This window comes from Phyllostomus hastatus, unplaced genomic scaffold (assembly GCF_019186645.2).
Source record: "Phyllostomus hastatus isolate PE091 unplaced genomic scaffold, TTU_PhHast_1.1 phas_contig_34, whole genome shotgun sequence".
NCBI classification, from domain to species: domain Eukaryota; kingdom Metazoa; phylum Chordata; class Mammalia; order Chiroptera; family Phyllostomidae; genus Phyllostomus; species Phyllostomus hastatus.
The window spans coordinates 28,684,425-28,709,218 of NW_025333857.1; the positions used below are offsets into that span (position 1 = coordinate 28,684,425).

The following is a 24,794-nucleotide window of genomic DNA, read 5'->3' on the forward strand; positions in this document are numbered from 1 at the left end:
AATGATGCTCATAAAGGAGTTTGGATTCTTTCCTAGATATCTTCTTTGGGTTGCTTAAAGTGAGAAAAACCTTTAATAATCCCTTTCACTGGGGACTTGCAATATGGTTTAAGATGACTAATGATATTATGAAGGTATAAAAATTATCTCAATTATTTATGCATTAAAAATATTCTTTCCTCAAGGAACTATCATAATGAATTTTTAATACACATAATAAAAGGTTTTGGCCAAACCAAAAGATAAATGAAAAATAGTTTTCTTAACTATAGATAACCCTATGCTGTTGTAGTCATGAAGAAGATTATGAATTTCATAGTATGGAGCACTTTAAAAACAGTATAAGTGTTTATCAATATTTTCCACAGTCCTGATTAAGGAAAAATCTGAAAATATGAGATGATTTCAAGCTCTTTCTTAACTACGTGATCAAAGACTTTGCCATAATTGTAAATAACATTTTATATCAACATTCTTTAAGCCCAAAACTTCCTGTTTCTTGCCCACCACTATTGTCTCTTTCATAACACGGACTAGTCCCCCACAGAAATCTGAAAGCTATGGTGTATTTTACTATTTTGCAGGGCTGTGGTTAGGCTGTATGTACACAGATACACAAAACACTCTCATAGCACTTGTATAACGGCAAGTTATTCCTGTGCGAGGAGTATTCTTGTCATCAGCTCTTTTTTTTTAATCCTCGCCCAAAGATATGTTTATTAATTTTAGAGAAGGAAGGAGGGGGATCAAACACACAGCCTAGGTATGTGCCCTGACCGGGATTCCAACCCCAGCCTTTTGATGTACGGGACAGCATTCCAATTTATTCAGAAAACATGCCCGCAACCAAGGCATAGCTCACATTCAATGTGGCCAGCAGCTCATTTGAATCCATCTCCGCTACTGTCTCTTTAAAATTCAGATACTTCCCATTCTTAGCCCACATACTCTCATTGTCTGGAACACACTCTTTGCCAAAACTTCATATTAAGCTTATTTTCATTTGTCCAGGAGTTCAGATTTACCCACTGTTCCAGGGTAAAATATTTTTGGAAACAGAAAATGCAACTTTGCCCTTCAAACTTACCCAGAACTGTCCAAGGCTGTTCTGTACATTCAAGTGCTTCCCCATTGACAATACGTTACAGCAAGTTTTCTCATTCATTGGACCCAGGACACTGTCCACTTCGCATGAAAAGGATCACCACATTTAGCCACCAGCCTTTGGTGCCGGGTAAAACACAGGTTACCAAATGAGCAGCCAGCATGTCTGAGGGACTCCCGTGCTGCAATTTGAGAAGGCTGAAAAAGGACACCCAGAAAAGGAGCTGCTAATTAATTCTCCTCCTCCTCATCGGCCAGCCCCAAATGTTTCAGACAACAACTGATCTGGGAACACAGCTTTGACACTGTTGAGATAATCACTTGATTTGTTCCCAAAATGCAGGGAGAGCTGCTGCAACCCTATCTGGTGAGAACCATTTATACTCTTTTCTTCCCAAAGCCAGGAGCAAGGCTTGCTTCCAAAGTCGAGGAATACTTCCTGTCCCTTTTCCAAGCCTGACAGTCCAGGGGCTCACTGACCATGCTTTAAAGCCTTGTCAACCTGACCCTGAATTATGGGCTACTTTAGATTAGCCAAGCTTTGTTGTCTCTTGGTTGCCAAAACAGAATTTCCTGACCAATGGTATTAAAATGCAGGTGCTATCCAAAGAGCCCAGAAAGAGAAATGAGGACACAAGCTTACCTTGCATTACAGCATTTATTGGGGGCAGGGGATAGTAAAAATGGCTACCGAAGAATAAAGAGTTGAAAAACTCCAACCTGATGAATAAGAATTACGTGGTAGAGAGGTGAAGAGGCAAGATGCAAACTGGCACAAATGAAACTGCAGTGAAGCACCTAGGAATGCTGTTGCCAGGTTCACCTTTAGCTTCCACCCTCGCATCCCTCCTCTTCACAGACCAAGATCCTGAAAGGTTCGCCTACACCGAGGTTTCTCAGCCTTTGCACAATTGACACTTGGGGCTGGAAAATTCTTTGATGTGGGCTCTTCCATGTGTTGGAAAGTATTCAGCGGCATCTCTGGTCTTTGCCCACTAGGTGATAGTAACACTCATACTCCCTGATTCAGCTGTAACCACCAAAACATCTCCAGACAGAGCCAAATGTCTCCAGCCTAGGGGTAGGGAGGAGCAAAATTGCCCTGGATTGAATACCGTAAGCCACACTGCATGGGGATGCCATGTGCAACTAAACAAAAGCACCAGCAAAGGTGGCGTGTAGGAGCTGAAGTCTCATCCCTGGTCCACCCACCAAGTCATACCCCAAGGGGCTGTACCTGCCCAGAGGGAACACACCTTCCAATGCCCTCAAAGGGCCACACAGGCCAGCAGAAGCACCTTCCTCACATCCCACCCACCCCGCCTCCCTCTGCTCTGGGCCCAGCAGCCACCAAGCCCCTGGAACTGTTTTTGCTGCCAAATCCCCAGATGTGACTCAATTCTCATGGCTCCATAGGCCTAGGCACTGGTACCTGTTCCCTCTTTGAAATACACACTTGCAGGTTTCCTCTGACATCTCTGGCTGACCCTCCTCAGCCTCCTCTGCTGGCTGCTCTTCAGGGTTGCACCCTAAGCCCTCTTTTCCCCCTCTAGACACCCCTCATTACCTCACAGCTGCAATGACCATCAAGGTGGGGGAGACTCACAGAACCCACCTCGATGTGCTCTTTCCCTTTTTTCCAAACTTCAAACGCACACTTCCCTTTTGACATCCCGCAGACCCTAGAACTCAAGTCTGTTCAAAACTAAGCTTATCGTCCTCCCCCTAAAACCTCCTATGCTTCCTCTCACTGAGCAGCAGCTGGGCCTCCCAGAAACCTGGGCACTGCACGTGACGCCTCCCTCTCCCCAGTCAGTCCGCTCACAGAGATCCTATTCTAAAACTCCACTCTGCCCACCCTTCTCCAGCACCGTGGCCCCTGCTCTAGCCCAGGCTGTGACTTCTCTCATTGGCGTATCACCGTAGATACCTCAGTCCTCAGGCCATCCTCACATCCCCAAGCCAGAGGGAGAGAACTCTCCAACCTCCATTTCTAATTATATCACTCACCAGCTTAAAACTCTCCAGTGATTTCCTACCACCTTTGAGATAAAGTCTAAAATTTATTAACTTGGCCCTGGCCGAGTAGCTCAGTTGGTCAGAGCATCATCCCAATACACCAGCATTGTGGGCTCAATCTCCAGTCAGGGCACATATAGGAATCAATCAATTAGTGCATAAATAAGTAGAACAACAAATCAATATCTCTCTCTCTAAAAGTTAGTAAATAAAAAATAAAATTTATTAACATAGTTCACCAGGCCCTTTATGATACTACCCCCTTACACACACACTTCCCCCCTACCCAACTCCACCCTCCAATTTGAAGCCATACATTAAACTCTCTTTGGTTCTAAACACAGGATGCTCTCCTCTTCTCCCTCGGCCTCTTCCCCAAATCTGCCGCGTCAGCTGGCTAAGTCCACCTCAACCAACAGGTTTCAGCTTAAATTTCTCTGACCCCCAACCCCCACTAATGGTCCCAGTACTGTGTGCTCACAGGAGCCTGTACTTCCCCTTCAGAGTGCTTACTCTGCTGATTTGCCCGAATGCCCAACTACACATGCTCTCTCCCCTTCTCTCCACCCATCAGCTTCAACCTTACTTAATTCTCTGTACAGTGTTAGCCGATCCTCTAACTGTTTATCCCAAATGAGTTATAGCTTATCCATCATCAATAGCAAACATAAGTACCAAGCCTAGAGAACGTCCCTGTGCACCAGGTACCACAGGGGCATCAAAACATGCACAACACGAACTAGTTTTCAAGAAAAATGTCAAGGGGAGAAAATGACAGAACATGAAATGCTATACTTACTAAGAAGTGTGTCTACAAATGCACATTAGAAAATGCAGCCTGAGAAAACCAGTAGCTAGGAGACGTAAAATTCAGAAATTATCAGGATGAAGTACAGACAACGTCGAGCCTCCTTCTAAAGAAGGATTTGGACTTGAATTTGAAGGTGATGAGGGGCAGAGTGACAGGCACAGAAATTAACCAGAGAAATGTTAAATTTTGCAACAATCAACTACTTTTTCAATTATTTGGATTTATCATGTTTTTTCAAGTGAAAACCTTGTAAGCTGTCTCTCTCCTGCCAGTGTGCCGGTAGCACCGACAGCATGGCGTGGAACGGTGGCTCTGGGGGCAGGAGAACTCCAAGTCACGGAGAGCTGAGCTGACGCACCTTCCCCAAAAGGACAAGCAGCAGTGGGTCCAAGGCCAGGCGTTCTTCAAACCTCAATGTTCTCAAAGCAGATACAACTGAATAGAAATACTAATAAATAGATTGGGTGAAAACTTGACTAGACCCCTCAGACTTTGTATATGGTCTCCCAATCAGTTTCCTGGGCAAAGAAGGGATTTACTGAGCACTTATTCCATGCAGGACCCTTAGCAATGCCATCCTTCTTAAATGCAATCACCCTGAACCGGGTGCTTTGTCACCTCCATTTCAGTGGTAAGAAAGCAGAGACTGGCAGAAGTGCAAAGTGTCCGTACCATGCCGACGCAGCCACAGTCCGCTGTCGGTGCCGCCTCAGAGCTGTGCTCTGACACAAGGAAGAGGATGATTCCTTAACAAGGCGTTTGCATGCGGGGAGAGCAACCCAACTTATAAATGTTTGAGCGAAAGAAAGGCAAGATGCTGTAATGAGTGAGAGGAAAAAGAAACCGATCCTTGGAGAAATTAAGCCCCTGTGCAGTGTGAAAGACACATCTAAGGGAAACAGAAAACGGTCCCTCGAAAGGCTTCTCAGCCTGGGCACTGTTGACATGTCGGGCTATATAACTGTCATGGAGGTGTTGAGCAGCACCCCTGGCCTCACAGCACTGGGTACCAGCAGCACCCCTCCCCTGATCATGACAACCCCAAATGTCTCAGATGCTGCCAAATGCCCACAGTGGGCAAAAATCACCCTCTCCCCCACAAAGCCCCTAGAGCCCCATTACTCCAAATGAGATAGGTGCTGATACGTGGAACTGACTGGCTATTTCAGGGCTTTATCTTAGGCACAAGTTTTCAGAGTTCCTTTTCAACATATTAAGATATGAAGCAATCAAATGCAGAATTATAATCTTAGAAAAAAGAGCTGCCCAAATTACTCGTACATCAAGGACATCAGTAGCACTTAAGAGACAAGGTTTACATTCTCCCAGACCTGTGGTTTGTTGAAAAATTAATTTACCCCAGCCATGCTTTGATCTTCTAGCAAATTATTTCCTGAGACAAGATTTAACTTGTAAGGGCCCTGCAGGCTCACCAGCTGTCAGAGTGGAACCAGCATCAAATTCCAGGTGGTGAGCAGAGAGGGAGCTTCCCATCCCCCCCGAAGAGGGACCCTACTCGGTAACACAGCAAACGCCACAGAGGGGGTCTAATTCTCCCGTGAAAAAAAGTCCAAACTACAATGCAGCTTCGCTTTGTGTTCAAAGGAGAAAGAGCCTTTTAGGAAGTGGGTCAGTTTTACATCCCAGCACTAGTATATCCATTATAAAAGGTTTTTCTTGCTCTTTTAGTTTAATTTCACAGTAAGGAGGGGAGTCAAAACCCAAGTGACCTCCTTGCTCCTATGGCTTGTGTTCACTAAAAGAGAGAAGGAGGGGGCTTTCAGCCGCCCCCCCAACCCGGCTCCTGCTCATATTGCACCTGTCCTGCAAGGTGAGTGCGGCCAGCCAGATGGAACACAGGAGCCATGAATAAAATGCTCGTGGCATTAGAAACCACAGGCTCGGCCTATAGGAATGCTGGTTGCCAAGGAAGACCAGAGGTTAACTTTGCTATGCATTTATACCTTACCTCATGGGGCAGGCCAAGTGACACACGCAGGCTGGCAGGCAGACAGGAACACACGCAGTCCCCCAAGATGTCCCAGTCCTATTTTCCAATCCTTTAAGCATGTAACATTATAGGGCAAAAGGACTCTGAAGACGTGATTAAAGTTAAGGGTCTTTGAGATGAGCAGATTTACCGGGTTATGCGATGGGTCCAATGTAATTATATGAATTCTTAAGAGCGGAGAGGGATGGATGACAGAAGAAGCAGTAGGAGAAATCTGAAGCATGAAAGGGACTCAACTTGTCATTGGTTGCTTTGAAGATGGAGGAATGGAGCCAAGAGCCATGAGATGCAGGTTGCCTCTTGAAGCTGGGAACAAGGAGGAAAGGGGTCACCTCCTAGAACCAGCCCTGCCCACCCCTGCATTTGACCCCAGTAAGTCCTGTGTTAACCTTGTGACCTACAGAACTGAAAGATAATAGATTTGTGTTATTTCAAGCACTAAACATGTCAGTGTTGTAGAAGGGATTTAAAAAATACAGATTTTGGCCCTGGCTGGTGCAGCTCAGTGGATGGAGCACAGGCTGCAAATCAAAGGGTCACCAGTTTGACTCCCAGTCTAGGCATATGACTGGGTTGCAGTCCCCAGTATAGGGCGTGAGAGAGGCAACCACACATTGATATCTCTCTCCTTCTCTTCCCTTCTATCTAAAAATGAATGAATAAAATCTTTTAAAAAAATACAGATTTTGGTACCTGGAAGTGGGGCGCAGCTGTAACAAATACCAAGAACTGTGGAAGTGGCTCTGGTCTGGGCAGTGGGTGGAGCCTGGAAGACTTTGAGGAGGATGACGGAAAAGTGTAGCCTGCCTTGAAGAGAACTGTTAACAGACACATGGACACTGGGGACTGACTGCTCAGGAGGACTCAGAAGGAAGTGGAGAGCATGGTAAGGAAAATACCTATTACCCTGGAGAACACTGAAACTGCTGAGAGCAGAGGACACCACTAACGCTTCCATCCTACCACACTGCTGTGCACCGAGAAGGTGAAACTCCAAAGTGGGGGAAGAGCCCTGACAACTCAGGGGCGCAGCTCTGCCCCCCAGTTTTACTGTGCAATCCACCTCTCTTGACAGTGAGCACAGCTGCTGTCTCTGGAATGCCACTGCATCCTTGCACGTGACCTGGGGCAGGCAGCCTCTCTGAAATGCCCTTGGGAATGATCCTAGCACCATCTCACGGGATTATTATGGGCATTAATGAGGTCATGCATGGCAAGCCTTGCAGCGCCCCAGACACAGGCACTCACAAATGCGAGCTCCTTTTCTGACCTAGTCTAGAGAGGAAAATAACTAGAGAGGGATCTATCCTTCCTTTCTCCCACAGGAAAGCATTTTCTGAGTCTTCTCTAGGGAGACTCAGGGCCTGAGCATAAAAGAAGGCAACAGAACAAGCTGGGGGCATGTTCAGGAAGCCACTGCTACATAAATCTATGGCAAGGTTTGGGGACTCAATGGGGCTATTCCAAAATGCAAGGGACAGATGGACTGAGATCTGCAGAGGCTGCCCGAGGCTTCAGAGAAAGAAAAAAAGGAGCACAAGTTGTTTCTCTGGGTGACTCTATTGCTGGGAACTTGCCAACTGCATTTTGAGAACACTGGGCAGAGATACTGGGCCGCTGTCAGTGCCAACTTGGACAGGAAGTGATGCGCTGGGTCCCACGGTCGAGAAGCCAGCAGGAGGGGGTGCCGGGGGCATCCTCAAAGAAAGACATCAATTCTCCAGCCTGGCACCCTACCTCAGCCTTCCCTCTCCCCCCAACCCCCTCCACCCTTCTCCATCCATGGAATTAGAATACACATCAAAAATTAAAAGATACGATTGTTCCTGCACAGGCAAGGCAAAGCTAAATTTTACAGAAATTCATAGGATTTTATACTTAAGAAGAATGAGAGGTTTTTCTCCTTTATTGTAAAACTTGTTTAGTTTTGCTGCTTTCACGAGGTTTCTGGGAGAAGACGTCATGGGGCAGAAAAAAAGCACTAAAAAGCATTTGAGTATTGTTTCTGTCTCTTTACATCTGTACCCCTGACCATAAATTATCGTGGTTCATTCCTCAGGATTAACAGTCAACAGTTAAATGTCAGCCAGCAGCCTGCCGCAGAACTAAGTGAAGGGAGCGGGGTGGGGGTGGGGGCGGGGGCGGGAACCACCTCAGGAATGACTAAAACAAAACCAAGCGGTGAAGAATTAAATCATTCTCTGCTAGTATGTTTATAAAACATATGTCTGCCAACACAGTCAGCATTTTCTGCTTACGAGCTGCATTTTCTCCATTATATTAAAATTTTTAAAAAATCTCCTAGTGCCTGCTAAGAACACAACACTTCTTACACCACTTTCTGCTGGTAGTAAATCTACAGCTCCCCCCACCCCTCTCAGCAATGTGATAAAAGCACAAATTTTTATGACCAAAGCACATGTACCCACTGAAAACAATAATGCTTTCAAAAAAAGGAACAAGTCTCAAAAGTTCTTCCAACAATCCCATTGTTTTGGATTCACAAGCTGGGAAAATGTACATTTCTGCATTACATTTTCTAAATTTCCACTAGTTGGGTAGGTCTAAAGGCTCATTCTTCACACTCCCACTATTTATTACTGAATGCCATTTCCAAGGAAACCCAGACCTGCAGTTATCAGAGCAGATGTATTTGGGATGCACAAGACAAGAGAACTGGATCTCACCTATGCCCACTCCTTTCCCTGCTCCCTCTGCTGCAGCCCTGCGCTAACCCCAGTGAACAAAAAAGCAGAGTGCTAAATGGTACTGGGTGTCTTTTATTCTCCTTATCTCAACCCAAATCTGTAGAATCTGGGAGTGTCAGCTAGTGATTCTCCAGATCCTTCTAAAAGGATGATGTGAGTGCTTAGCAATTTTGTTTTGCTTCTCATCAACATGGAAAAGGGAGGTATGGCTTGGAGACAGATAATGAACTTAGCTACTGAAAACAAATTCCTGCCTACTTTTTGAAGAGGAAAACAACATAATGGGTAGGAACTGTGCAAAGCTCACAGGACCTCAGCACGTGCCTCACTCTACCAGGAACTAGAAATGCTGCCCAGTGTTGACTGACAGCTGGAAGAACCAGCCCGTTACACCTGACTTCTCACCAGTCGGCGTTCACCCTCAGCCAGGATGGTCCAGACATCTGAATGGGATTCAAGTAAGTTAACTAATTCAGGATTGGAACATCTTAAACAGTGTTTTGAAGGATAAAAATGTACATGATAGGTATAAAATTTTCCATTTTATGTGCCTCATCCAGGGGCATAAGAGGTTGCCTATATTAAGTACTTGGACTGTGCCTGACACTTTAAATGCATTATGATTATGCGTTATTTGATCCAATGCATAATTTGATCCAATGCATTACAATTCCCCACAAAGAACCCAGTAACAAATGGCCTCAATGTTCATTCCTCAGATGAGGAAACCAAGGCTCACCAAGGTTAAACAACACACCCGAAGGTCAAACTGGCATACCTAAACTCTGAACCCAAATTCACACTCTTAACCTGGGGTGCACTTTTAGGATGTACCATGATTACCGACAGGTTTTAAAAACAGCTACAACTCCTCCAAATTGCTCTGGGAGTCCAACAAATTTCACTGGTAAAATTAATGATTACCTCCTTTTTTCAACAACTTTTGTTCCTACACATGAAAGCTTCGCACACCCAGTTCCGCCTCTGACTAGCAATAACCCCCAGTATCTTCCTGGCACTGGTTTCAAAGCAATGCGAATATTCAGAAGTGCCTTTCTCTTCAAAGGGTCACCATCGCTGCAGGACAAAATCCAATTCCAAAACTGTTGTGACCAGCAACTGCATGGTGCCAGAGGCCCCATTATCTTTCGGCAAGCCACCAGGCCTCAGAACACAGCCACCTCCCTGCTCCCTCCTGCAGCTGTGTACACAAGGCTTATTATACCACAACCTCCGGTTTTGTTTTCTGGCCAAGAGATAAGAACAACATGGTTGACTGAGATGCCACCGTCGGTAAGGAAACCTCTGGTCCACTCCAGAAATCTGGAAGTGCATTTCTTTATTCTACACTCAGGCAATTTCAGCTTCTTCCAAGATGTTCCAAAATCAGCAAGTAAGACTGCATTTAGACCCAGGCTTAACAAGCAAGCTGTATGCCCAAGCCGAGGAGCTGATGAAGATTTTCAAATGAACAAGGTTTAGCTTCTGAGTGTCATATACCCAAACCTAAAAGTAAAACAATTAGACAAAGTGGAACAGTGATTACCAGGGAGCAATAGAGGGAGGGGGAAATGGGGACAGTTTTTAATAGGTGCTGAGTTTCTGTTCGGGAAGATGTAAAACTTCTAGAGATGGATAGTTGTACAACAATGTAGATGTACTTAATACCACGGAATTGTACATTAAAACGGTTAAAATGAAAACAACAAAAAACTTATGGTAACATTGATATGGATGCTTCTTTCTTTTTTTTAAGATTTTATTTATTTATTTTTAGAGAGGGAAGGGAGGGAGATAGAGAGAGAGAGAAACATCAATGTGCGGTTTCTGGGGGTCATGGCCTGCAACCCAGGCATGTACCCTGACTGGGAATCAAACCTGCAACACTTCGGTTCGCAGCCCGCGGTCAATAGACTGAGCTACGCCAGCCAGGGCTTGGATGCTTCTTTCTTTAAACCTCTCACTTACAAAAGGAAATGAGACCATAGCACCTTTTTAAATAAATTACTGCAACACCCTAGCTGGTGTGGCTCAGTGGACTGAGCGCTGGCCTGGGAACGGTATGAGAGACAACTGATTGATGTTTCTCTCCCTCTTTCTCCCTCCCTTCCCCTCTCTCTAAAAATAAATAAAAATAAAATCTTAAAAAATAAAATAAATCACTGAAAAGCCTTGAACCTATTCTAGGCACCACTGGGAAGATGTTAAACACAAGCTTTAGGACCAAAGCTCCTAAAAAAAGATTAATGCTCTGTCTTAAGTTACTTTTTGATCTGTACACACTGTATGCCTAAGTGGAGACAAAGTCCCTTTAGAGGCTTCTGGGGAGAGGACTGACCACAGGGGCTCAGAGTAGCCCACCCATTATTTTAATTATTATTCTTTTTAATCCTCACCTGAGGATATGTTCATTGAGCCTTAGAGAGAGAGGAAAGGTAAGGGAGAGACACTGATTTGAGAGAGAGAGAGAGAAACATTGATTAGTTGCCTCCTGTATGCACCCTCACTGGGGATCGAACCCTCAACCTAGGTATGCGCCCTGATCAGGCAACAAACCCGTGACCTTTTGGTGTATATGACGACGCTCCAACCAACTGAACCACCAGGTCAGGTCTTCCATCCATTATGTCACAATCTTGATATGGACTGAATGTTTTCGTCCCGTTCCCCAACCCCCACCATTTATATCTTAAAGCCTTAACCCCCAATTTAATGGGACCTTGCAGGTATGGCCTTTGGCAAGTAAGGATAAATTCATTACTTTCAGGGAAAAACCGTTTCCAAACATGACTCACCCATGAGCATACACAGTGGGCACCACAGCTCGGTGGGCATTCAGACAGGTTCTCTTCTCTCTCTGGTGTCACAGACACACACACACAGCAGCGGCCACTGTTCTGTCCACTTCACAGGCCACGTCAGAGGAATACACTGAGGAGAGATGCCAGAAGGCTGTCACAGTTCAGAATGAAAACGGTCTGTGGTTCACTGCAGTCTCTTTTTTTATTCAGACAAACAAAGGCTTTTCACGGAGGGAAAACCACCAGTGCTGCTGCCCTCCAGCTGACTACTGATGTTTTCATCACCTGAGAAGGAGCCAAGAGCTGCATCTCAGATGACTCAGAGTCCCCGCAATCAAGCCTCTTCTTCTAACGCTCAAACTTCAGAGCTTTGCTTTGCAATTATTGACCTATTTAATCATTTTTTTCTCCTCCCTCAAGGTCAAATGTTATGATTTGCAAGCCAATCTTGATCCCCAAAGGGAATGAGTAAGTACTTCTTACCTCTGTTTTTGTATCTTGTTTGCCCTTCATTGGCTAGTAAGCTTTGAGTTAGAAAACTCCGACCTGTACCAACCTGGGTCAGTGTACTTCTTCTGAATTACATAAAATGCTGATTAGTTTTCTTTAAATTTTAATAACTCATTTTTAAATGTCACTGCGAAATCTGTGGCTAATATCAACACCAACAATAAAATAAAAACCTGATCCTCACTAACAGTAAAATATGTAGAAAATCCTTAACAATTAGCACAGCATTACATTTAAAACACAGACAGGCAGGTCAGCAGAGCAGAGAAGTCAAGGAATGGAAACACAAGCCTGTGGGATTTGGCATACGTTAAAGGTGCCAAATCAAAAAGGATAAATGAATTATTAAATAAATGGTTGAGAGAACCAGTAGCCATCTTTAAAAAGTAAACTGGTACCCTTACTTACTAAAATTAAGATGGATTAATAATTTAAATATAAAAGTTGAAATCAAAAAAGTATCAGAAGAAACTCTGGACGATTAAAAAATAACTTTAGAGTGGGGAAGATCTTCTTCCCTTATAGCATTAAATTCAAATGCCTTAAAATAAGCAGCTGATAGCCGTGGTTCGATGTAGCTCAATTGGTTGGAGTGTCATCCTATAACCGAAAGGTTGCAGGTTCAATTCCTGGTCAGGGCCCATACCTAGGTTGCAGGTTTGGTCTCCTGTGCAGGTGTGTACAATACCGGGTCCAGGAGTGTAGGGGAGGCAACCAATCGATGCTTCTCCTTACATCTATGTTTCTCTCTTTCCCTTCTTCTCTCTCTAAAGAGCAATGAAAAAAAAATGTCCTCGGGTGAAGATTAACAAAAAAGCAGCTGATTAATTTGTCTACATGGAGAAATACAACATAATCTAAGTCTAAAGCTGAACAATAAGCTGGGAACAACTCCAATTCTCAACATAGATAAGGGCTTATTTCCTTATATATAAAGTGACAGAACTTGATAACTAACAGCCCAGCAGCTCACTGAAAGGCTCTTACAGATTCATGAAAAGATGCTCAACCTCCTGTGAGAAATGCAAATTAAAACCACACGAGATACCATTTTTTACTTATCAGATTGGCAAAGATTAAAGTTTCCTAACATCCCATGCTGGCAAGGATGCAGAGTGACAGGTATGTTTGTACCTTGTTGCTCAGAGTATGGAGGACATTCGGGGTGACACCTATCACAAAAACAAAGGCACAGTGCCCTTCACCCAGGAATTCTATACTTAGGATTTTACCGCATGTGAGTAAAATGATGTGTGAGCAAGGTTCTCCCTGGCAGTACTGCTGCAAACAGTAAAATCAAGAGGAAATGGATTCAACAAAATATGGAATATCTGTAAAAAGAAATACTATGCTGCTATGTTTAAAACTATAAAAAGAAAGGAAAAACTGTACCTGTATAGGGGAATCTCAAGAAGTATGGTTACATGAAAAAAAGCAGGGAGCATAACAATATGTAAAGTATGTTATTACTGGTGATTTTAAAGGGAAGAATATGATAATGCACACACACTTTTTAATACAAGAACAGAGTATCTCTCTGGAAAGAGGAGCACCAACTGCCTCTGAGGAAGGAATATGGTAGCTTGTAGCAGGAAATGAGAGGCTTTTCATTTTGCCATTTAAAATTTTTTCAATTTGAGCCATGTATTATCCATTTGAAGATTACTTTTAATTCAGCAAAACGACTGTAAGTAAAGCTAAAGAAATTCACCAGAAAATGGAATAAAAAGACCGCAACCTGGAAAATACAAGAGAAAAAAGTAAGAGTGTCAGATGAGTGCTCCAGAAGGATCGGTACCTGAAAACAGGAATTCAATCAAGAGAAAGGAGAGAAAGTATCAGAGATAACTCAAGAAATTTTCCAATAACTAAAAAACATAAATTTCTAGATTGGGAAGACCATTCTGTGCCCAGACAAATCAAAGAAAACAGATCAATCAGAAGCCTTGGGACAAAGAAAAGACCATAAAAGCTTTTAAAGAGAAGAAGGGATATGTTAGGGAGCAATCTTTCCAAATTTGTACCGGGAAAGGATGTCCAACCTGAAAGTGTGTACTTCGCTGAACTACTGAGGAGGAAAGTGGAAACATTTTAAACAGGCCAAATCTCAAAAAATGTACATCCCACGTATCCTCTCAGGAGCTGGTGATCAATGCCCTCTACCAAGGTAAGAGACCACGAGAGACCACCAGGAAAGAGGGCAGCACAGAATCCAGGAAAGAGAAATGAAGAGCATCTCTGCACTGATGAGGACACTTCAGAAGGGATGCCGCTGGGAACTGATCCAGCAGATTAATTACCACCTTGAGGTTTCAGGGTTAGGCTTCAATTTGAGGGTGAAGCGCTGAAAGGCATGGAAGGCTAACATACAAAATTATTAACTCTGGGTGAGAATGAGCTTATGAGAAAGAAAATATTCAAATTGCATGTCTCAGCTGTGAATTACTTTCATAGCCACAACAATAAAAATTTTCTATCTTAATCAAACGAAAAACAGTACACCAGAAGAATCTCAGAAAAAAGTGTTGGGAGAAGATTTGAGAGTTCTATTCTCATCTTCCAGACTGTGAACACAGTAACTATCCAAATTTGGATTTTTAAAAATCAAGAAATGACTATTATAAGCATGTTTTCTTAAAATATTGCATTTCCATAGGTCGAACAAAGCCAGTCAAATATCAGCCTTTTTTTATAGTTCAACAACATTAGAAGATAAACGACGTATGAGCAGTTACTTGTAAGGGGAAGGAATCAGAGTGGGCGAGGTGGGGCAGAAGCTCCCGTCTTTGTTTACAAATGCTGTAGAACAACTGGATTTTTGAAAGTATACAAACACATAAAAGCACTGGTAAAATTTTTCATAGAGTTGATCTTCATGGTCTTTCACACCTGAGAGTCAATGATGGGCTAATGTGCACAGCACCATGGTAAAAGCCGCATTTCAGACAGTGCCTAGAAACAGCCTATGGTTGCTGGGCCTACTGCTGCGGGTACTGACCACCAACTACCACCACGTGTGGGTGGGGGACACAGGCACCACCTTCCTAACTGTACAGAACAAGAGAACAGAGGACTTTCTGAATACTTTTGGCAATCCAGTGTGCAGTCACTGTCAGCCATGACAGTTATGTCATGTTTACATCAAGACTGAGCTAATGGGGTGTTATGACAGCACCCCTGGGAGGGCCTGGAACACCCAAAACCAGGAGCCTGGACACTCGGATAAGTATTCCATCTGGACACCAATATGAGACCACTACCCACTGTGGGCTCTGAGAACTCAGAGCTCTGACAACTCCACGGTCACACTTGGCTATACCAAGGGTCATGTTCAGAGCCCTGCCAGACTTCCACTCCAGCAGGCACGTGCCACCACTGTAGACACCTGACTTGAGACGAGCACCTGCCTCTCCACCCGTGGACACCCCCAGTGCCTGGGACTTTGCATAGGATGCCTGGTTTGCTTGCTTCTATCGAGTCAGCTCCCCCTCCGTGTAACCTGCGCATGACACTATCGGCTTATTGGGGAGGTCTTCCCTAATAAACCCAGTGTTGTGGAAAGGCACAAACGTGCATGAGTGACAGACTCCTTCTGGGGGAGCCCCTCCGCTCACGACACACATCCGTTCTGTTGGAGAAATGCCTCAGACACAATGCCAGGATGGTCGCACTCCTTGAAGAGGGCAGGATTTTTCTCACAGACTTGGTCATTTTTATCATTTTAATATAACTAAGATCACAAACTAAAATAAAAATTCCCAGTACATTTGACGTTTTTTTTCTTGTGAGGGGTGGAGTTAGAGGTATGTGTTGGTATGCAGAACTTAATTTAAAGCTGTGTGAACAGGAAACTGGAGTAATTTGTAAAAACCCATGGCTTTTGGCAATCATATTTAAAGAACAAACTAAAATCACTGCTCCTTCAGGTGACAAATTCAATTTGTTGGGAAACTGGCTGTGCAGTTTCTGGGAGGTCACTGTGAAACCCCCGAGTCCAGTGCTGACGGCCGGGCAGCAGCCACGGGAGCGGGATGGGCAGACCCTGTGTGGCCTCCTCTCCCAGATCCTGCCCCAACAGAAGTCCAGCATTTACCAGAGTCATGAACTCAAATTTGGCCAACTCAGAAATAGGAAATTCTACAGATTTTTGTAATCTCTGTGATAAAACTTGCTAAATCTATTCAAATTCAAGAGAGTTCTCCAAAAATTTTAAGCAAAATTAAAGCTCCAGGAAGACATTTAAGCATATGGCTTTGAATACCCCCTCAAGTGACCCCCCATCTGAAAACCACGCACTGGGGTGTCGACCCCTGTGTGTTCAGACTGGACACCCTGCCATCAGCTGAATCCTTTTGGGTCTTAGCCAACAATTCCCTTTGTTGGGCAGTGGCAAGAAATTCTTCCAAGGATATTCTGTTCAAAACAGGGTCCTTGGGTTTAAAAGAGCAAGAGTTTGGGACAGACAGTAATAGTTTACAAGTATATTAATACTTGTCTAAGTGTAATTTAATCAAAGAAAAGCCTATAGAGAAACAGCATACCCAAAATGACTGTTTCAGAACACTGATCAGACTGGAAGCTGCACACTACCTAAAACAATGGTGCTGACCTGCCTGAAGTTCAAAAGAAAACCAGCTACAAGCTAGTAAGACAAACAAACCTCTTTAATAAACTACTTCTCTTTGGCCAGTGGTTCTGAATTCTTATACACCATTCTGTTCCAAGGTTACTTTAAAAGTTTAATAAAAGGCCCAGCTATCGTCAAAAAAATAACTGCAGAACGAGTTTTCATCAAGAGAAGGCTAGGGAAAGGGGACAGGAAGGAAGGGTTGTATTAGCTTACCTACATATTGAAGCAAAGAGTCACTATCACAACTGGGCATAAAACAGTTTCTGGCACCCTGGTAGCGAAAGCAGAAATGAAAATGTGACGTATACAACTTTGATGACGGGAAAAAATGTCCTTCTTCATCAGGGAAATAAATGTTTTCCTAACAGTGAACTAAAACATACACACTTCCTCACAGGAGGGACTCTGAAGGCATGGTGAACCCTTATCAGCAGTTCATTCAAAAACAAATACCTATTAAGTGCCTTCTATCTTTCCAGGCTCTGCCCTGGCAACTTGGTAAGTATCTGCCAACAAACCAGATAAAGGTACAAACCAGGTAAAGGGCCCAGGAAACCCAAAGTCTACTAGGGTAGATGGACATTAAACATATGGGTAAATTATACTGTATAATTATGCTACAGGACAAAAGAAAAGGCAGGCTAGATAAGGGAGTTCAGGAGTAGCAGAAGGCAGATTATGAGTTGTAAGGTACTAAGCCCATGACACCTCAGCAAGGACTGACTAAGCATGCTTAGGCCTGGAGATGCAAAGACTGCTTCAGGCAGAGGAGCACCCAGTGCCAAGGCCCTAAGGGGAAGCACACAGGCATATCTGAGGAAGAGCAAGGAGGCCAAACACAGGAGGGGGGAGAGGAGGAAGAGACAAAAAGTTAAGACTGTAACTAAGGGGCCAGGTCAAGAAAGCCACGGGGTTCACAGTCAAAACTTTTCCTCTTATGGAAACAGGAAGCCAACAGAGGGTTGAGCAGAGAAGCATCACCATGTGACTCAAGTTTTTAAGGGATCATTGCTGAGAATGGACTACAAGGGCAAAGGCAGGGAAACCAATTAGGAGGCTACTGCAGTCACCCAGGTGAGAGAGCAGTGGAGAGGAGGTGGGGTGGGGCGGGGGTAGGGGGGAAGATCCTGAACACATTTCTAAGGCGTAGTCAACAGGATTTGCTAGCAGACTAGAGGTGGAGTGTGAGAGGAAGGAGAGTGAAAATGACTATACAGTTTTTGGGTTTTCCATCCATGAAGACAGGGAAACCTGGAAACAATGAGACTGGGGGAAAACCACAAACTGCTCTGGTCATGTCGAGTTTGAGGTGGCTGTCCGATACTCGGAGGTATGAGAAGGAAGTTGGACATGTAGGCATGGAGTTAGGGAAAGAAGTCATCAGGGCTGGAGAAATGAATGAGAACAACCAGACCCAAACTGAAAATAACTAAAGCCATGAGATGGGATGAGGTCACCAAGGGAGTGTCTACAGAAAAGAAAAAGAAATCAAGGACTGAGACCTGAGGCCCTCCAAAAGCCAAGGAGATGGAGAACAAGCAAAGGAAGCTGAGGAGATGCCAGTGAGCAAGGAGGAGAGCCAGAAGGTATAGAAAAGGTTAATATGTTCACACTTCATATTATCCATCAATAAGAGCAAAAGGAACAGCAATAAGTCAAAGTTCAGGGAAGACGCTTCTATGGGAAGCTACTACACAATGGTGCAGAAGCTTAGCTTTTGGTCAACTCCGGCTTGATTACCACAAGCTGTCGGCAGCAAGGGAGGGCAGTAAAGGGAAAGCCAGGACAGGTCGAAGGCTGGAGGGCAGCACAGCACAGGCAGATATGCACTGCTCGTCCAAGAAGCACAAGAGAGTTCATAGAGTAAGCTGGGTTAGATGCCACAGCAGCTCACTGGGAAATACCATCTCCAAATCCAAAAGTGAGTATGCAGTCCCTTCCTCATTAGCAAGAGGGCTCAGAAAGAGTCACTGAAGGAGTGCCCATTAGAGCATTTGCCTTCTGCCCTTCAATCCCACCCTTGGTCCTAGGCCTGGAGAGCAGGCGCCATGTGGCACACCAGCAGTCCCCTCCTCATTAGCAAAAGGGCTCAGAAAGAGTGTCTTGCCCTGAGTCTGAATACAAGGGACAGAGAGCCCAGTATGCCCCTGAGCACACAACAAAGGAGATAAAGAGAGCACATAAAGGAGTGTGATGTAGTACTCATTCTCACTCTGCATCTCTCTCTCTTGGCACTTCATATGAGCAGGACCATCTTAAAATTTTCAAATGTACCAAGTATGCACAATATATGTATTTATATCTAACCTTGCTCCAAAAAGGGTTTCAGGCAAGTTTTAAAAGTAAATTGAACTATATTTACCTTAATTTTAAAAACAGAAACAATTATTAAATGCTGAACAAGGGAAAATACAATGGAATAGTAAATGAGACCTAAATTAGGTAAGCAAAAATGACCACTGTAAAGTTCAACGTGGCTGTTTAGCAGTGGGATATAAGCTTGGCCAAATATGGAAATCACAATTTCTTACAAAATTCACATCATTCACTCAATCATTTTCTCAAGAAATGTCCCAGCACTGCCTGTTACCAAGGCCAACAGCGACTTTTCTAATGATTCTTCACAAAGACAGCTGCTGAGAGCCACGACTGGGGCCACAAGGTGTGAGTTCCCGTGACTGTTTCTCAACCTGCATCCCACCCTCGATGATGTACGCTGAAGACCTCACACACACCAACTCGAGAAGAAATTAGAAGGAAAAGGAAGTATAGGGTTCCAAGTACCCAATATTTTGATGGAATTCGTGTGTAAAATCCTTTAGAATTTTGTGAATTAACACTATATCTCCAAAACAAGTTTTCTCTAATAGCTGGGGCTGGCCCAGCGCCCAGGAAGAACGGAGAGCGCAGCATGCGGTGTCGCCAAGTGAGGGCTGGTCCGCCTGCTACAAGGGCAGCCAAGCAAAAATGTGAACAGTCACATAAAAATACAAAACCTATCCAAGACTCTTGGCTAAACAGATAACCCCCAATTCACGCAAAGAGTTGTGAGGGTGGACCTGTAGGAATGGCCAAGACCCCTTCCCACCAAAAAAAAAAAGAGTCCTCAATCTCCCCAACATGCGGACGGTGGAAGACCAAGCAAGGCACTGAAGGACTACACCTCACAGGAAGTATAATTATAATTTGCTATCCTCCTTAAAAGACTCTGATCTTTTACTTTTTAAAAGATAAGGCAGAAGTTTCCCAGTGAGGATATTAGCAATAGCTCAGTAATTTTACTTTTGAAAGAAAAATACCAGGACATACTTCCTCGGCCCTAATAACTTTTATTTTCACCAAAAGCCCCCATTTCTCTACCAGTCTCTTAACAGAACCATCTGCCTTTAAATGGCGGCCAAGACCACATTAGTCGAGGAATTAAACAAAAAACAATGACCAATGAAATAGCAATGATACATGAAAAATCAGAAACTAAAAGTAAAGAATGCAATAAGAGTAATTTCTTAATTAAGATACAGACCCAGCCCTCTGAGAAACAATGAATGGAAAGTTACCAAACTGTGGGTACAGCTTTCCAGGCCATAAAAAATTAATCAGTCCTGTATACAAAATTAGACCTTGTTCTCCATGTCTAGGCAGATTTCTGAAGCATAACCTTTCCAAAATAAACCCTGAGATACAGACTTAATCAATTCTAAAAACTGTTTCTGCCTCCGCATACAGGCCGTTAAGCCTCTCTGAATTGAACGTAGTCTGCGTTGTGGTGTCTGTGTTGTGGCTTCAGTGATTCGCTGCCCTCCCCATAAGAGGATTGCACCTCCCCTCGCCCTGGGACGGAGTGTCTGCAGCTGGAAGAGTTCATCCTGCTTCCCCGCTTCCCTGTGGGTAGGCTTAGCCACGTGACGTGCTCCAGCGACTGGTCACTGTCCTCCTTGCCCCTTCTTACTGCCCTGAGGTTGTGTCCCAGATGAGGGTGACCCATTCAGCCTGGATCCAGAGTCAAGGCCACCCTTGGGGCAGAGCCACAGCTGTCATGCAATGTGAACAAGAAATTAAAATACGTTGTTTCAAGCCACTGAACATCTAAACTGAGAAATGAAACCAAAACTTTATTTTTAAAAATGCTTTCGTACTCAGTGGAATGATGAATAAATACCTAGAGCAGCCTAATGCAGGTAAATAGACATACAGGTCTTACCGCCAGGGAATTTTCAGGCTAGCCATCTACATAACAAACTGAAAATAGCATCTGCCTTTTTCTAACTGAAGTTTTTGCCTTATAAATACTGTGTTTGGGGAGAAGGGGAAAACTTAAGTTACTGAAGGTCTAGAAGACCTTCGTGAGAAAAATGGTAGGTTCAAAGATGATAAAGTTCAACAGCTCACCCTTCCACAGTCTTGTAATTAATTAATCTCTAACTGATAGGGGGATACAACAAGAATTAAGGTTATAAACTTCACCTGCTCAGCAGTCTCCTAGCAAAACAGGGAAATGTAATTGCCTGGGATTTTACAGGATGTAGAAACCATTCCCAAAAAAGTCTAGGTTCATTTTAGCTTTTTAGTATCAGTCCCTGCCTGGAAATCTTACCAATAAGATCTGATACAAAGAGCTTTTCAAATGATCAATTAAAACAGAACTTGATAAAAATTACTAGAACTCTCAATTTTTTCTTAGAAGCCAAAGAAAAAGCAATGCCCAGATATAAGACTCCTTTCACAGGTACTCTGATGAAAAAACGTAAGTTCATTTAAAACTTAATTTCTGAAGGAAAAATATTCAGCATCACGTCTTGCCAATTTCTGATGAGGTCTTGACAAGCTGGGAGTCCAGAGAAACTTAAAAACTTACTAGGACTAAGCTGAAAGGGTGTCACATCCAGGGGCTGGTGAGAATCTGTTTTAATTGGAAGGAAATAAATGAAAAAAAGGCACAGGGAAAAGGTGCCTAGTCAAAGGTCAAGGGCAATACTAAGAAATCCCATATAGGCAAAAACTAAGTCAAGGTTTACTGACCTTGAAAATTGTAAATCTACAGGTTTCCCAAGAGAGGGAAGGGACATAATGCTATATATACTCTGCCCTGAAAAGTAGTGACTCTGAAGCCCATGGTCTCCTCACAAGCCTCAGCAAGCCTGTAACAGGTATCAGGAAGGCTATTTGCACTACAAAATTTCCATCAAGTTAGGAACAATATTTCCTACAATTTGCAACAAAGTTAATACCCAGAATATGTGACGGACATCATGTATTTTGGGAATTTTTCCATAATCCTAAAATGGTACAAGGTAACAACAGCTCCCTCTGCAACACATGTTTTTTGGTTGATCTTGGTAAAACCAGAACTCCAGGAGACTCTTCAGTCAAGCTGCAGGGCTGTCCTGTTTGGAAGCAGACCTGAGAATCTGATTTGGTTGGAAGGGATCAAAGAATTTCTGGGGACTTTCTTACCACCCCGGCTCCACACACTAGCTGGAGAAAATGGGAGGAAACAGACGTTCAGCAGGAGAACGTGTACCCAGGTGGCAACTGGTTTTTTCCTCACACACGTTTCCCGTTCTGGAAAAATCCACCTGTCCTTAACTTGGGTTGCTTTGTTTTCTACAAGATGGCCAGCCTCCCTGGCCACAGCTGACTGGACCACAGAGGGGAAAAGCAAGCACAGGCTAAGCCAAGGAGCAGGGAGGGAGAAAGGACTAGAAAGAGTGAATTAAAATAAGAAAAGGAGATCAGCTTGAAATGGGAAGTCAGGGTAAACCAGGGCTGGGCTGCCATTTTCTGCCACATGGGAGCTGAAGCAGAGAAGGATGTTCTCCAGAGAAATGCCAAGGAATGGTGCAGACACTGGAGACACGATACCATGCGGGCCCCAAAGGAATCATAGCTTAGGTCCTAACTCCCCAGATACCCGGGAGGACTGGCTGGGTGGGCAGTTATGGTCTTAGGTTTCATGGGGTCCTTCCAACAAATTCCTTGTTGTTGATGCTAATTTGTCTAAGCCAGTCTAAATGGGTTTTTTTTCAGCCAGTAAGCCTTATTAGTTTGTTTTATGCTTGATCTTAATAGACCTTCTAAATTAAAGAATAACATACAGTAAAATACATAAATCTTAAGTATTTGTCATGATGAAGTTTTAAACGAACATATCCATGTCATCAGCAAACAGATCAAAGATGGCACAGCAGCAGGACCCAGGAGGCCCCCGCATCCCTCCTGGTCACTATGGCCCTTGCGCCACCACCTGCCCTCCTCAGCCTTGTCACCTCTGCTTGGTTTTTGCCTCTTTTTGGCTTCATATAAATGAAATCATACAACAAGTGCACTTGTTTCTTGCCTCTTTACTCAATTCATCATGTTGTTCTGTGTAGCAGTAATTTGTTCTTTTTTATTGCCATTCGGTGTTTCATTACACAATCATACCACAGTTTAGTTACTTACCCGTTCATGGGTATTTGGCTTGTTTCTATTACTCCATTACAACATTGTCGTACATTTGCACTCATTCCTGCCGGGCACGCACATCTAGGAGGGCAGGTACTGAGATGCAAGATACAGGCATTTGTTCAGCTTCACAGATTAGTCCAAATAGCTGCCCAAAGTTAAATCAATGTATACTTCCACCACCAGTGTATGTGAGTGAGTTTGAGCTTTTCTATATATCCATTAATGTTTAGTTATTTTTTGTTAATTTTAGTCATTTGTGTGAGTAAATATTGGTGTTTTACAATAGTTTTTAATTGGCATTTTCCTGATGACTTTCTCTTTTTAAAATTAGGATTTTTTTGTTTGTTTTTATTGATTTGTAGCTGTTCTCTACAGATTATGCACAAGTTGTCTGTTGGATACATGGATGACAAATATAGTCTACTCTGTGATTTGCCTTTTCACTCTTAATTTGTACTGCTGAAAAAAAGTTCTTAATTGTAATGAACTCCAGAATATGCAAAATAGTACATGTTGCCTTGAGAAATAGACCCAATCCTCTGGGTCCATACAGTCACTGATTTAAAAAAAGTTAGCTATATGGGACCCAGCCTTTGCATAGGCCCTGCACTATAAATATAATGGTATTATCCTCACTCCCCCAAAGCTTCGGATACAAGGACTCACCAGCATAACAGCCAGTAGTGTGCCCAGTTTATCAACCGCATTTATGCATTATACCCTGGAAACATTGTTTTAAGTGGTGAATGGTTAGCCACATCAGCTCTTGAGTCTACAGCAATAGGCACAAGAGATGTTCCCATACAGACAAGTACCCAACACCTCAACAACTTCCCAGCAATTGCTAGATCTCACTATTCTAAACAACCAGTGAAAGTTTCCTTAGCCTGGGGCAGCAGGAGGAGCTTCTCTTTGAGTGAGCAGATTTCAACAAAGCATGGGTAAGGCTCGCACATCTATTGCCTCACTGATCCTCTTGAAGAGAGGGGAGAAGGTAGGTGGCACTTCAAGGAGCTGGGGTTTCCCCCTGCCCCGGGTCCCTGAACTGACCTTGGCCCTTTCACGTGCTCCCAGGGTTCCTTCCCTATCCCCTGGGGGCTCCCTGAGATCACTGCCCTTCCTCTGCTCCTCTGGCCATAAGAGAAAACAAGGCAGCTCTGAAAACTTCCCAGGGAATTTTATGGTCAGGAAATACTACATCCCGGGTGTTTCTTTATCTTCACGCCCTGCCATCCCCACCCCACCCCTGCACACACCGAGACACAAACACAATGGTTTCATGATATTGTTTCTTTTCAGACAGAGGCACAGGAAACACGCCTGGCAGGAAGCAACAGAGTTTCCAGTCTAGAGCCCAGGAGTCTGCCCACTGCCCTATATTGAACCTCTTCCCTTCAAAATGACCAGACAAAAAATAAAGGTAAAGCATGGCGAAGAAATGGAAAAGACAAAGCTCTTCTGAGTCGATGAGGGTTGAGAAGAGAATAAGAGATGCTCAGGAGGAAGCAGTTTCCATGGACTGGGTGCCCCCATCTGGCCCAGGACCCAGGCTTGATTAAACACAGACATCATGTGTGAGTAAGGACCCTGATCAGGTACACAGGTGAACACAGTTATACGGTGAAACTGGATGTGAGGCCAGAGGTTCACAATACTCTTTTCTTTGCAAGATAATGGTTAATAAAGCACATAAACTCCAAGTCCCTTAAACAGTATTTCCTCCCTTTGCAAGGAATGTTGACAGAGCAGGGAA

General features: G+C 43.8%; 1 protein-coding gene across 3 annotated transcripts in view; it reads right to left on the reverse strand.

The window, feature by feature from the left end:
* KANK1 (KN motif and ankyrin repeat domains 1) overlaps positions 1–24,794 on the reverse strand; it is a 189,509-nt gene that overhangs the window by 152,172 nt on the left and 12,543 nt on the right. For 2 of the 3 annotated variants that reach the window (XM_045840133.1, XM_045840131.1), the window contains exons 2-3: positions 12,611–12,731; positions 11,449–11,584 (exon numbers count right to left, since the gene is read on the reverse strand). The gene's annotated coding sequence lies outside the window, so the exon portion shown is untranslated. The remainder of the gene's footprint in view (positions 1–11,448; positions 11,585–12,610; positions 12,732–24,794) is intronic. The other variant, XM_045840132.1, reaches the window with a different exon arrangement.